Source organism: Diabrotica virgifera, chromosome 1 (assembly GCF_917563875.1).
Source record: "Diabrotica virgifera virgifera chromosome 1, PGI_DIABVI_V3a".
NCBI classification, from domain to species: Eukaryota; Metazoa; Arthropoda; class Insecta; order Coleoptera; family Chrysomelidae; genus Diabrotica; species Diabrotica virgifera.
The window spans coordinates 291793094-291809397 of NC_065443.1; the positions used below are offsets into that span (position 1 = coordinate 291793094).

The 16304-nt window shown below is 32.4% G+C and overlaps 1 protein-coding gene across 1 annotated transcript in view; it reads left to right on the forward strand.

The window, feature by feature from the left end:
- Nucleotides 1–16304, forward strand: part of LOC126879141 (zinc finger protein 271-like) — a 38450-nt gene that overhangs the window by 20023 nt on the left and 2123 nt on the right. The gene's annotated exons all lie outside the window — the stretch shown is intronic.

The following is a 16304-nucleotide window of genomic DNA, read 5'->3' on the forward strand; positions in this document are numbered from 1 at the left end:
GTTATAGCTTAAGGGTGTCTAGTCGGGCAAACTTTGATATATAGGAACACTGAAATAGGGGAAGTTTTAATTGTGGAACAACCTAAAAATTTGGAACGGTCAGACCACGAAAACGTCACATGTATTTTGTCCGACATAACTTCCAATTGATTTGTTACCCTTTCATTAAACTCTCATTCAAAAATCAGGCTGCTATTTATCGCCAAATGGGAATTATAATGAGTGGAACACGTAGAATATGTCAAATGACAGGAATTATGACAGGTAAATAATTGTAAATCATGATTTGCAAAGGTTATACATTGTAAATCATATTCGGCAGTAGGCACTACTCCTACTCCTCGTAACATTCAACGTGTCTTAGTTTGTTTATTTCTAGTGCATCTTTATTGTGACTTTAGTATAGTTTTAGGCATTTTTAGTATAAAAATAATGAAGGTATTCCTAATTCTCACTACAGAAAGTCCTATTCTCACTACAGTATAATCATATTCAATGAGACCTGGTTGACATGTAACTATGCCGATGAAGAGTTGCAGTTGTTTGACCTCAACATATATAGAACTGATCGCTCCAGTGAAACAAGTGCATTCTCAAGAGGTGGTGGAGTCCTTATTGCAGTTCATAAGAGCTTAAGCAGTAGATCTTTAACAGTTAACAGGACAATCGAACAACTTTTTGTCTTGGTGACTGAAGGCGCTAATCAGTTTATTATAGAAACAGCATATTTTCCACCGAAGTCTACATTTGACAAATATTCCATATTTACTGAAACCTTGGAAAAAATAGCTGAAGATTATCGATCTGCACACTATTATCTGGCTGCTGACTTCAATTAACCAAACTGCGAATGGTTTTCAAATGATATGTGCTCTACAACAATTCCTCTACCAGATGCCACAGCTTCTGAAGTTGAAGCCCTGCAGGTTGTGTCTGATATGTGTGCATACCACAATTTGTTTCTGTCCAACACTATTGTGAATGCAACTGGTAATATTCTGGACTTGGGTGTTGGTCGATGATGCTGATGTAACTGTGTCCAGAGCTGATGAAGCTCTTCTGAGGGAGGGTATGCATCACCCACCCCTGGAATTTGAGATAAAGATGACCAAAAGGCACTCCAATGACAGTGGTTTGGTTAGTGACGGTTTCTATCGGGACTTCAAGTCGGCTGACTATGTGAAAATAACTGATTTTTTATCACAGTTCCGTTGGGATAATTTATTTTTAGGAAAAACACTGAATCAAATTGTAAATATTTTTTATGATATAGTTTACTTAGCTATAAAATTATTCATCCCCCTAAAAAGGTATTCAAAACATAGATTCCCTCCTTGGTTCTCTTTAGAGTTAAAGAACCTGATACTTGAGAAAAAGAAAGCTCACAAAAAATATATTTTATCTAAATCAGTTCTGGATTATCAGACTTTTTCTCAGCTGAGGGCTAATTGTAAATTGCTAAAAGCTGAAAGCTACAGAAATCATATTTACCTAACAGAATTATCACTAAGAAATAATTTGAAGGGATTTTGGTCGTTTGTGAATTCACGGAGGGGAAAGCCCTCATTACCCACTGTGTTGAGGTATGGTGCTGTTGAATCCAGTCACGGACTATATATTGTAAATCTTTTTGCAGAATATTTTTCTACAGTAGGTATATTCCACTCAAATATGTGTCATACCCAGTGACTCACCTACATTTGGTCTTACTAACCTGACTGGTTTCAACATAACTATATCTGATATTTGTCTAAAATTATCAGAACTGGATGCGAATAAGGGTCCTGGTCCTGATGGATTGCCTCCCAGCTTTCTCAAAAACTGTTGTTTTATATTATCCAGACCTCTTTTTCACATCTTTAATCTATCCTTAAATAAAAGGGTGAATTTCCAGAATGTTGGAAAAATAGTTTTTTAACACCTATTTATAAATTGTGAATTGGTGAATAATTACAGGCCCATTAGTATAATTAGTGTAATACCAAAGATATTTGAATGTTTTGTATGTGAGTATCTTAAAGCTTGACTTGAAAAACAGCTAGTAGACCAACAATTTGGATTTCGGAATAGCAGATCAACCGAATGTAACATACTAGTGTTTGTGGACTTCCTGAGGAAGGCCTTGGAGAGGGGCTGTAGGGTACATGCGCTATACACCGATTTCTCGAAGGCCTTTGATCGGGTCAACCATAATATTTTAATATTTAAACTTAATCAAATGGGTGTTAATGGTCCACATCTTGAGTGGCTGAGAACATACTTGACTGGCCGAGTTCAGATGGTGCGTATTAGGGATTTTGTTTCCAGTGAGATTAAGGTTCATTCAGGAGTACCTCAGGGTTCGCATTTGGGGCCCCTGTTATTTAACATATTCATCAATGATATACACCACTGCTTCCGGCACAGTTCACCTCTTCTTTTTGCAGATGATCTAAAGTTCTACACAATTATCAACGATTGTATTAATCTTCAACATGATCTTGATCGGTTGAGTGAGTGGTGTATGTTGAATGCCATGGCCCTGAATGCATCCAAGTGTCATGCTATTTCTTTTGGACGATCGAGAGACCCAATAGAATATAATTATAATATACAGAATATTCCTGTTGACTGGGTTACTGAAATTCGTGATTTGGGAATTAATTTGGACTGTAAACTTTTATTTGAATCACATTATATGTAAAAAATTTCAAAATCTTTACAAATGCTTGGTTTTATAAAAAGATGCACTAGAGACTTTCAGAATATTGAAGCAATTAAACTACTATATTGTTCTTTAGTTAGACCTCATCTAGAGTATTGTTCTTGTGTATGGTCTCCATCTTATAATATTTACATATCAAAAATCGAGACAGTCCAACACAAGTTCTTAAGGTACGTAGCATATAAACTGGGTATACCTTTTGAATTAAATCATGTAAATTATCATCAAATTGAAACTCAATTGGGTATTCTCTCATTGCGTGACCGACGAGTAATTAAAGATGCAAGGATGCTTTATGGCATAATTAATTCAACAGTTTTGTGTCCTCGGCTACTTGAGCAGGTTGGTCTCCATGTACCTCTCCGTAGAACTCGATTGAACCAAACATTCTATGTTCCTATCCATAGAACCAACTATGCTTATAACACCTTTTTATCTCGAGCACTAAGATGGGCAAATATTCACCCTGATCTGGATTTCTTTGCACCGAAGTCTGAATTCATTTCAGGCCTCAGGCGTATGCTTGAGTAGTTGTGGAATAGGTAGTCATTATTGTGATATGTAAATCTGTCTGTGATATTTATATTTTATTGTATTATTATAACTATTTTATTAAATTTTAACAATTATTGACACACATACCTAAGTATATTGAAATATTGTGATATATAAATCTGAATTATGTAATTAAGTTTGTGATATTTTATTGTATTATTGTTTGACTATTACTATTTTATTGTATTTTAATTATTGACACACGTATTATGTATATTGGAATATATTATAAACTTGTAATCTTATTGGGCTGCAGCCCGTTGAAAATAAATAAATAAAAGGTAATGTTCAAAACAATGTTTCTTTTGTACTTGGCAGTGGTATAGGATCGCCGGCCGTGTGAATTAAATAGCGATACTTCCATGTAAATTCCAATTACGTCACTGACTCTTATGTCCAAAAGGCTCTTGGAAATATTCTCAAAAGTTCTCGGAAATATTATGGAAAGTTCTCGGAAATATTCTCGAGAATTTTCCTTAGAAAGTTTCCGGGAATATTCGCGGTCAGGAGAATATTTCCATTTTTTATAGGCGAATATTCTCGGAAACTTTCCAATGTTCGCGAATATTTGCTTGGAAATATTCTAGACTCACATCACTACGCATGCGTAATTTTTGAAATCATCAACGCTTGAATTTCAGCGTGTAGTGTGTGTGAATTGAACGCAGTTTAAACGGTTGAACGGGAATTGAGAAAAACGATTTTGACTTTTAACTGATGTTCACTAAAACTTGAGTTGAACTCGATATGAGAAATTTATCCTTATAGTCCAGAAAGCCACTGCGCATCCGCTAGGAAAAATATTCTAATTCGGATTTTTTGCACAATCTTACTCAAAAAGGACTCCTTTTAACAAATTTGCATGTTGCCAGGGCCAAAAGGTGGTCAAAAATTTTTTAAACGTTTTTTTTTTTGTTTTTTTCCTAAAATTATTTTTTTTTGCATGGAACAAAGTTTTTTTAGATTTTTGGATCATTCCAAACAGAAAAGGTCTAGTGACTTTTCCCAAAAAATGATAGTTTTTGACATATAAGCGATTAAAAATTGAAAAATTGCAAAATCGGCCATTTTTAACCCTCAAAACTATGTGAAAAAGTTAAAATTTGAATGTTGCCAAAGTAAGTCGATATTCTTTAAACATCGATTCATGAAATCCCGAAGAGTTTTTTGCAATACAATATTCAAAACTCCTTTGTTTTTTAATTGATAATCAAGCGTGCGCGACACTATTTTCCACCGACAGTATGGTGCAAATAAAAGGAATAAATTCGTTATTTCGTAAACCGGCGACTTTAAGGAAAAATCCCGAAAAAGGTCGATTTGTATTTTTAGTTACGATATTATGGCATATATGATATACTAGTGACGCCATCCATCTGGCCGTGATGACGTAATCGATGATTTTTTTAAATGAGAATAGGGGTCATGTGCTAGCTCATTTGAAAGGTTCTTCAATTCTCTATTTAGTAATATAAACATTTATATAATTATTTATACAGGGTGTCCTTCTAATTCTTTTTTGTCAAATAATTTAATTTAATAAAAATTTTTTGGACACCCTGTATAAATAATTATGTAAATGTTTACATTACTGAATAGAGAATTGAAGAACCTTTCAAATGAGCTACCACACGACCCCTATTCTGATTTAAAAAAATAATCGATTACGTCATCACGCCCAGACGGATGACGTCACTAGTATACCATACATGCCACAATATATAACTTAAAAATAAAAATCGACCTGTTCGGGTTTTTTTCTTAAAGTAGCCGGTTTACGAAATAGCGAATTTATTCCTTTCATTTGCACCATACTGTATACACATGCAACGGTGGAAAATAGTGTCGCGCACGCGTGATTAGAAATTAAAAACAAAGGAGTTTTGAATATTATATTTCAAAAAATTCTTCGGGATTTCATCAATCGATGTTTAAAGAATATCTACCTACCTTGGCAACATTCAAATTTTCAGTTTTTTACATAGTTTTTGAAGGTTTAAGAATGGCCGATTTCGCAATTTTTCAATTTTTAATCGCTTATATGTCAAAAACTATCATTTTTAGAGAAAAATCACTAAAGATCTTTTCTGTTTGGAATGATCCAAAAAACCTAAAAAACTTTGATCCATGCAAAAAAAAATAATTTTAGGAAAAAAACAAAAAAAAACGTTTAAAAAATTTTTGACCACCTTTTGGTCCTGGCAACATGCAAATTTGTTAAAGGGAGTCCTTTTTGAGTAAGATTGTGCAAAAAATCCGAATTAGAATATTTTTCCTAGCGGATGCGCAGTGGCTTTCTGGACTATTAGAGGATAATTGTAATGTAGCTCTTTAATCATGATAGTCCACATACTAATATATCTTTTTTCGTCAGTGCATCTTATCGTTTTGTCTAATTTTTCCACATTGTTTGCAAATGCTCCAATTGTGCAGATAAACTTGCTGATCAGTCCGTCAAGTATGATAACCTCCACGTTTCTGTGCACTAGTGCTGTTGTTATTCAGAAAAAACTTTAGTACATTTCTGCAGCGGTTGCCGTTTATCTTTTAAAAGTATCTAAACTTATTCGGAAAATTAGAGCTATTTTCTTGTGGCATCTTAATAAAACCTGAGAGTATTATATATCTTAATAGTTTAATTTTTTAAGGGTGGTTTTGTCGTAGTGTTGTTTTTTCTTTGTTTATTTACTGTAGTGTTGCTACATTTTGTTCATGATCTGCCGTTTCCGCAAAGTTTTATAGTTTGGTTTTTGTTTTAGGTTTACGTCAGAACAAGATTAAAACGAAATCCGAAAGATCTTTATTAACACACACACCAGAAAATTCGTACAAGTGTGAAATTTGTTTAAAGCAATTTAGTCGAGCAAGTGTTTTGAAAGAACATGTGAGAGTGCACACTGGAGAAAAACCGTACACGTGTGAAATTTGTTTTAAACAATTCAGTCAAGATGGAAGTTTAAAAAATCATTTAAGAATACACACTGGAGAAAAGCCTTACAAGTGCGAAATATGCTGCAAGCAATTTAGTAGAAATGAAACTTTGAAAAATCATTTAAGAATTCACACTGGAGAAAAACCTTACAAGTGTGAAATTTGTTCTAAGCAATTTAGTCAAGCAGGTATTTTGAGAGTACATTTGAGAGTGCACACTAGCGAAAAGCCTTACAAGTGTGAAATTTGTTTTAAACAATTCAGTCAAGATGGAAGTTTAAAAAATCATTTAAGAATACACACTGGAGAAAGGCCTTACAAGTGTGAAATATGTTTTAAGCAATTTAGTGAAGCAGGAACTTTGAAAAAGCATTTAAGAAAACACACTGGCGAAAAGCCTTACAGGTGTGAAATTTGTTTTAAGCAATTTAGACGGGATGAAATTTTGAAAAATCATTTAAGGATACACACTGGAGAAAAGCCTTACAAGTGTGAAATATGTTTTAAGCAATTTATTGAAGCAGGAACTTTGAAAAAGCATTTAAGAAAGCACACTGGCGAAAAGCCTTACAAGTGTGAAATTTGTTTTAAGCAATTTTGTGAAGCAGGAACTTTGAAAAAGCATTTAAGGATACACACTGGCGAAAAGCCTTACAATTGTCAAATTTGTTCTAAGCAATTTAGTCAGGAAGGTAGTTTGAAAGGACATTTGAGAGTACACACTGGTGAAAAGCCTTACAAGTGCAAAATGTGTTTTAAGCAATTTAGTCAAGATGGCAATTTGAGAAAGCATTTAAAAATACACAGTGCCGAATAGGCGTATGTGTCAAATTTGTTTTAAGCAGTTTAGTATAGCATGTAATCTAAAAATTCATACGAGAGTGCACATTGGGGAAAAAGCTTAACACAAGTAATTTGAAAACTCACTTGAGATTTGATTGCACACAAATCAAAATTTTTACAAGTGCGAAATTTCTAAAGTACCTACTTCTAAGATAAATAATGTGTACACTTATTTATGAAATTGGTTGTCCCTTGATTGATCAATAATAAATGCATAAAAAATATAAGTTTATTAATTTCCACATAATATGGGCAACTTAACATGTCTAGGCGGTGTTTATACTCGGGCGATAAAAGATATACTATAGGCGATACGCACAAACAAATACTTAAAATCTAAGTAAAGACGATAAAAAAGATTTATAGTGCAGCCGATATGTGAAACAATTGTGCATTTAATGATAGAAGTATATAATTTGGACCACATATACCACACATATATAAGTTCAAACATAGATACGAGGCCATCTCAGATTTTGCCTTTTATAAAAATGGCGGGCATTCAAAATGGCGTCTATACATAATATGTGACTAATAGCACGATAACTTTTGAACGAGATGACAGATTTCAACCAAATTTGGTATATAGATTCCTTTTTTGATGTATAAGATCGAGGTCTTGAATGGGAAGAATCGGTTTACCAAAAGTTGTGTTTTTCCTGGTTTTTATGTAAAAATATATTGTTTTTTTTTTCAATTGATTCACCCTTTATCTATTAATTTTGAATACCGCCATTGAAAAGAGCGTAAAAATATTTTTAGGAAATATTTTGAACTTTTTAGTTGTGTTTATTACCATTTAATAAATGCATAATGTATCTTCACATGTACCTATGTGCGGCAGATTCGAGCAAATATTATAAGAATTATTGTGCATTTAATGGTAGAAGCATTTAATTTGGGCAACATATGCTACACATATAAAGGTTCAAATTTAGATATGAGACCATCTCAGTTTTGTTCCTTTTACAAAAATGGCGGGCATTCAAAATGGCAACTATAATATGACTAATAGCACGATAACTTTTGAACGAAACGTCCGATTTCAGCCAAATTTGGCATCAAGGTTCTTTTTTTGATAAATAAGATCGAAGTCTTAAACCGGAAGAATCGGTCTACCAAAAGTTGTGTTTTTACTGTTTTTTATGTAAAAATATGTTGTTTCTTTTTCAATTCTTTCACCCTGTATGTATTAATTTTTCAAAAAGGTAATACCGCCATTGAAAAGAGAGTAAAAATATGTTTTACGAAATATTTTGACTTTTTAGTTATGTTATTAAGTTTTAATCTTTGTATGTGTAGTATGTGTGGTCCAAATTATATGCTTCTACCATTAAATGCACAATAATTCTTATATTATTATTTGCACCAATCTGCCGCACATAGGTACCTACATGTGAAGATACGTTATGCATTTATTAAATGGTAATTAATATAACTAAAGAGTTCAAAATATTTCCTAAAAAATATTTTTACGTTCTTTTCAGTGCCGGTATTACCTTTTTGAAAAATTAATATATACAGGGTGAAAAAATTTAACAAATAAACAACATATTTTTACATAAAAAATCAAGAAAAACATAACTTGTTGTAAGCCGATTCTTCCGGTTTAAGATCTTAATCTTATACATAAAAAAAGAACCTATATACAAAATTTGGTTGAAATCGGACTTTTCGTTCAAAAGTTATCATGCTATTCTGCCGTGCTAAGCCCGAAGGCGGTAACTGATTTTTTATCGAAAATGAGATTGTTGTATTTCTACGTAGATTATAGGTATTTAGAATATTTTTACCAAGTCCTTAGAGTTGTAGAACTATTATAATGGGTATCTAGAATATATTTACAAAGTCTTTGGAGTTGTAGAAGCATTATAATATAATGAAACCTACCTAGAAATACAAAAATGTCATTTTCGATAAAAAATCAGTTACCGCCTTTGGGCTTAGCACGGCAGTATTAGTCACATATGTATAGTCGCCATTTTGGTAAAAGGCGAAATCTGAGATGGCCTCATATCTAAATTTGAATCTTTGTATGTGTAGTACATATATGTGGTTCTAATTATATGCTTTTACCATTAAGTGCACAATAATTCTTATAAAATTTTTCACGAATGTGCCGCACATAGGTACATGTGAAGATAAGTTATGCATTTATTACAAGCTAATTAGCATAACTAAATAGTTCAAAATATTTCCTAAAAACTATTTTTACGCTCTTTTCAATGCCGGTATTACCTTTTTGAAAAATTCATAAATACAGGGAGAAATAATTTAAAAAAAAAACAACATATTTTTACATAAAAAAACAGGAAAATTGCAACTTCTGGTAAACCGATTCTTCCGGTTCAGGAGCTCGATCTTATACATCAAAAAAATAATCCATATTCCAAATTTGGTTGAAGTCGGACTTTTTGTTTAAAAGTTATCGTGCTATTAGTCACATATGTATTGTCGCCATTTTGAATGCCCACCATTTTTGTAAAAGGTAAAATCTGAGATGGCCTCATATCTAATTTTGAACCTGTACATGTGTAGTGTATGTGGTCCAAATTATATGTTTCTATCAATAAATACACAATTCTTATAATATTTGCACGAATCTTCCGCACTATTAGCCACTTTACACGATGCAAGTAATTGCGAAATTTCTTGCAGCAATAGAAATTGCATCGTGTCATACGCGAATTGCACAGAAAAGCTGCAACTTCTTGCAGCAATTTCTTGCTGCAAGTAGTTGCAGCTAAATAGAACATGTCCTTTTTTTCTGCAATTTGGTTATATTTTTAGTAACTTTTAAGGCTACACTGTTTGTTTTGGCATTCTGTCATCCTAAATTTCAAACTAAACAATTTTTGACAAAACTAGAGGAACTTTTTACCAATTTCACGCTTCACAGATAACATTATTCTGGTGGATAACTTTAATTATGCAATATAGGGATTAAAGAAACTATTTTCTATTTCTTTGTATTTAACAACTTGTTTCCTTTTTTAAATGAATAATGTCGTATTATAGGTATACTTGCATTAGGTATTAATTGATTTTGTTATACATAATACATATTATAATTTTCTCAAATTATAATCTAACATTTTTAATTTAATATATCTGATAACTCTACTCAAAAAATTACATTTTTAATTTATAAAAACAACATAACCTAAAATTTATGGTATGTCAAAGTTTCTGTCCATTTCATGTCAGTTTATGCAATTACTTGCACCGTGTAATCACTTTATTGCAGAAAGCTAGTTGCAACTTATTGCAGAAGTTCTTGCTGCAAGAACTTGTGCAATAAATTTCGCAATTACTTGCATCGTGTAAAGTGGCTATATCACTTCCGCGCGATTGCACAACATATCGCAACAGATATATCGTTCGAAGTGCTACATGTCGGTCGCCCTCATACGATATTTCAGACTGTTAACATGTCGGTAAAAAAAGAAGACAGTTCTGTGATTCTTTTCATTAATTTAGTGAAAGCTCAGCAAGCATCTGGACCTATTCGGTTCCTGCTTACACTAAGACAGATGTGACGAGCACTGCATGAAGGGAAATTTCATCAGAAATAAAATATACAGGTCCGTAAACTTGAATAATTCCTGTTAATACAGCTCTTTGGAAACAACAGCTGAGCTATGGTGCATGTTGATAAGATTATAAGGATGTACCCATTATTTTCATTTTCTTCTCATTTTACACCTAAACCAATAAGGCTGTGGTCTCCAATTCACGCTGAACGCAGCCTATGCCCTATTCCACGAACATACGCCTGTTTGGGATTACTTCGACAACCAATATTTTACTGTGCAAAATAAGAAGAACGAAAGTAAATTGCAAATTACATTGTTGTTTATTGGAATAATTATTAGCGCCGTTTACTTTCGTACTTCTTATGTTGCACAGTAAAATATTCGTTGTCGAAGTAATCCAAAACAGGCGTATGTTCGTGGAATGGCCCATACAGCGTCTGGATTGGATATTGGATACGACCAGCTAAGTCTGTGGTCACTTCAATATACCCTCTAATTTGAATTTGTTTTAGAACTGGAAAAGACTGTAAGACTTGTCCACACTTCTAAGTAGGTCAAAACGGCAAACAAGTGTATGCTCACTATCAAATATTTAATTACTGTCAATGTCAACTTTGATTTAGTTGCTGAAATCATAATTATTTATTACAATTATGAAATTACTTAATCAATTATGTTAATAATTGTTATGTTAATTGATTAACTAATCTCATAATTATAATCAATTATGTTTTCAGCAACCCAATAAAAGTTAACATTGACGGTTGGTGACAGTAATTAAATATTTGATAGTGATCATTGTTGATTAGCGTTCGAACAACCGGTTGTTCGAACGCTAATCAACAATGATCACTATCAAATATTTAATTACTGTCAGAAAAACTGTCAATGTCAACTTTTATTGGGTTGCTAAAAACATAATTGATTAAAATTATGAGATTAGTTAATCAATTAACATAACAATTATTAACATAATTGATTAAGTAATTTCATAATTGTAATCAATTATGTTTTCAGCAACCCAAACAAAGTTGACATTGACAGTTGGTGACAGTAATTAAATATTTGATAATGATCATTGTTGATTAGCGTTCGAACAACCGGCCCTAAATTTTTAATCTAAAGTACTTATATTGAATTAATAAAGATTGTAGATTTCTTGTCCGACAAATTCATAGCAGCGTTTCGTTAGTCCGACAACGTAAATATGTTAATGATGCGGGAACGCGTTCAACCTGCACTCTGAAATTTTTCAGAAAGTGGTAGTACCATTTTTTAAGTTAAAAGTTAAGACTTTTTAATCATCTTCCAAAATGGACGATGGACTGTGGACTAATACAAATATGTGAAAACATGGGTTTCGTGACGTACAGTTACGATCACTGAATAGTTTACACCTTACTTTGCATATAGTCCATTCTTTCATGGTTTTTGCTCTAAATTTTAAAGAACCGCTTGGATTGACATGAAATTTTTCATACGCATAGCTTACATGTCAAAGAAAAAAAGTGATATTGTGCCGATGTGTGCTTTTGCCCTGGGGGTGACTTTCACCCCCTCTTGGAGGTAAAAAAATTTATGTCCAAAATAAGTCCGGAAATGGATAAACTGACCAATTTTAAGTTGTTCTGTAGAGCTATTTTGCCAAGTCAACACTTTTCGAGTTATTTTCGAGTGAATATATTCATTTTTCAAAATAATAACTACATTTTTTGACGGTTTTTCGCAAATTACTCAAAAAGTAAGTATTTTGTCGAGAAAAACGTTCTTAGCAAAAATATAGCCTGCAAAAAAGTAAAAAAATGGTGCACGAGTTAGGTCTCTGGACCTCGTAAAACCAGAGTTATAGCCAATGAAAAATAGATTCATATTCACCAAATTTCAAATAGAATACTTCGAAGTGAAATATCCAAAAAGTTAAGCACTTTTTGGGGAAAACCCATTATAACTTTTTTAAAGCGTTTAAAAAGCTTTATTTTTGTTTTTATAAAAAGTTTCTAGCATTAAATTTAAGCAAGTTACGCTCAAAATAAAGTTGGTCGCTTTTGTTTTGGCAAAAAAATCGGGAAGACCACCCCCTAATTAGCAACTTAAATGAAATTAATCGTTACCGCTCTACAAATTATTTTACTTATGTTGTGTTTTTATGATCTGTAAGTTTCATCGATTGAAAGTGCTTATTTTGGAAAGAATTTGGTTTTAAAGTAAAAATTTTTAAAATTTTAATTTTGAAAAATATGCTTTTTTCAAAATAACTTAAAAATTGTTAGAGATACCAAAAATCTCGAAAAACAAAAAAAAATCAGCATTGCTTTTCTGAATATCATGTATTTTTTTGTTTTTCTGTTAGACAAAAATTGATTTATATTTGATGTTTCTAAATTTGCATACATTCGTGATGAGTGACTCGTTCAACCCCTTTTAACTACAGCCCTTTTAAAAATAAGGACTTTGAACCCATGAAACTTACAGATCATATAAACAATACATACACGGGTCAAGAAACTTGTGAAGTCGTAACGATTAAGTTCATTTGAGATACTAATTAGGGGGTGATTTTCCCGATTTTTTACCAAAAAAAAGGGACTAATTTTAATTTGAGCGTAACTTGTTTACTTTTGATGCTAGAAATTTTTTTTATAAAACAAAAATGAAGCTTTTTTAAATACTTTAAATAAGTTGTAATGAGTTTTCCCCGAAATGTGCTTCATTTTTGGTTATTTCACGTTAAAGTATTCCATTTGGAATTTGACGAATATGGACCTATTTTAAATTAGCTATAACTCTGCTTCTACTAGGTATAGAAACCTGATATATACACCATTTTGTTTAATTTTTTACAGGCTATATTTTTGCTATGAATGTTTTTTCGACAAAATACTTACTATTTGAGTTATTTGCAAAAAACCGTCTAAAAGTGTGGTTATTTTGTTGAAAAAATCAACATATTCACTGGCAAATAACTCGAAAAGTATTGACTTAGTGAAAAAGCTCTATAGAACAAAAGTTACTTAAAATTAGTCAGTTTATCAATTTCCGGACTTACTTTGGACGAATACTTTTTCACCCCCAAGAGGGGGTGAAAATTTTTTTTGTCAAAGTCAAAAAATTTCAAAAAGTCAATGCTTGTCAAAACTTTCGCGAGTGTTCAAAAATAAAATAAAAGTATATCAGACTCCTCCAAAATGGTTAGAATACATTTGAATGATGCGCAAAAAGCAAGAGCAATTGCCAAACTCGAAGAAGGTTTGTCACTAAGGCAAGTTGCTGCTGATTTGAACGTGAGCCGTATGTGCTTATGGAAGATCAAACAAATATGGGATAATTTTCACTCTATAGCACGTTTGGGCGGTTCAAGAGGGCAGAAGATCTCCACACATCAACAGGATGAGATGTTAGTAGATTATTTGAGAGAATATCCTTTTGCCACAGCTCAAAAAGCAAGAGAAGAGACAGCGTTTTCAGGCAGTATTTGCACTGCACGTAAAAGAATTAAAGCAAGTGGACTGCTAAATTGTGGTGCAGAATATGCATATTTTAAAACCAGACTTCTTTATTTTCGTTATGAAGACCATAATCAATTTTATTCAAAAAACTTCTTTCTATGCTTTCCATTTTGTTAAATTTTTTAAAATTAGATTTTTTAATTAACCTACTCTAGCTAGGTACACCACTGGCAACGTCACTTTGACGTAAAAGGTGCGTTTAAACCATAGAGGTATATATATTAACATAGAGGGAGTCCGCGCTTCCTGACGACAAGATCCCATGGACTGGTTTGCTGCATCTCTTTCTAACACATTGTATCGAAAATCTATGATGACATTCAGTGTGAAGATAGGCACGGAAGAGGAGGACAACTGTAGCAGTTTTACTATGCGTAAGAGTGAAACAGCACTAATCCAAATAAAAAAGATGGTGTCGTCACTTCGCTCTGAATGACACTCTCTCTATGCTAATATATAACTCTATGGTTTAAACGAGGTAAAAATTTAAAAAAGCGGCTCCTAGATACGTAAGCCTGTAAACTATTCAATGACCGTAACTGTACCTAGTATCAAATCATTTGGCCGAAAAAATACTAACAGGCGAAGATAAACTTTTTGAGGTAAAATGCACATACCGCTACAGTGTGGTGCAGAATACTCTATAAAATTTAATACGACTTTTCAACGCTTCTCATTTGTTTCGAGCCTCTGTCATATTATGTTGTATAATCCGTGTATAATATTAATATACGGCGTATGACATGCTCGAAACAAATGAGAAGCGTTGAAAAGCCCTAATCATCATCACCTGAGCTGTTGTAATAGTGTGATTTTTATTTATTCTAGAGTTGTTTAGGGGTCGGCAAGACAAGAATTCTTGTTTTGACAACAACTTTTTGTCTTGTTTTGAGAAAAAATCAAGAAATTTAAAATAATCTTGTCGTGACGTTTTCTTGACATCTTATATCTTGTCTCCACTCTTGTCAAGATCTTGAAATTTCTTGATTACCCGGTCTGGTGATTCTCCGGCGACCTTTTTATTGCGTTTCGTGCTAACACGGCCTCCACTGCTTCCGGGACGAGTCCCAGATCTTAATTTGTTTCATGATTAACGCAAAATTTATGTGTAGTTGCATGCTTAAAATAAGCATTTTGTATATTTCACACATATTCTAAACTTAGCTGTCCAGGATTTCATAAAAATTGTTGAACCAAATCGAAACAGTTTTTAGACATCAAAAAGGATATTGATTTTTTATTGGAGGATGAGATCGAAGAAGAAAATGATATAAATAATACTGCTTTAAAATTCAACTCTCCTCTTATTAAAATTAAATACCTTGTCAAAAAAGGGCAAATGCAACTTACACTTAACAGGGCTTGCGAGGCCATAAATCGTAAGATGACTGCCAAAATTAGATGTGCCTACAAGATGGTATTCAACTTTCGAGATGCTAACATAAGGTTTAAGTGTAAAAAATTCTTTAACTATATTTTGCTACAACGCTATCGAAAATCTAAATAATTGCAAAATATTAGATAAGGAATGGGTTCTGATCAGTAAATTTTGTTGAAAATTTGGTAATTTTTTTTTTGTAAATTTTGTACCTATCTGAGAAGCTTTAAAACACTTTCTTCAATACTTTTAGACAAACTGTAAATGATAATAATAATCATGAACTTGATAATAAAATTGATAGATGCGACACATATAAGCAATTAATTTACTGCATTCAAGCTGCGAGATTTAAAATACTGAAACACTAACAAAACTAATTGGATGTACTGTATAATTCTTATTTTGGATCCTTCTCATATTTTCCGAGGATCCATTTTCATTATTAGTCAGGATATTTCAAGATTTCTTGTTTTCTTGACAAAAAAAAAAAGAATGTGTGTGTACTTTGTACGCACGTAAGAAGTTATACTTCTACTACATATTATGTGATTTTTAAGACAATACCAAAAATTTAAAAAAATAAAAGAATAAAACGCACACAAACACATTGAAAAATGCCACAAAGAAAAAATGATTTCTGAACGATAATAATTGTTGGCAAAAATTTTAAATACGCATTTTCTGAAAAAAAAAATTATATAACAAATATACTTAGAATCATGAAATGCATAAAAAAATAAAAACTTGCATCGGGAATCGAACCCGTGAATTTCTCGGCGCTTTGATTCGTAATCGAAGCGTAGACTCACTCATCCAATTCCACATTATTTGTCATGTGGAAAAATAGG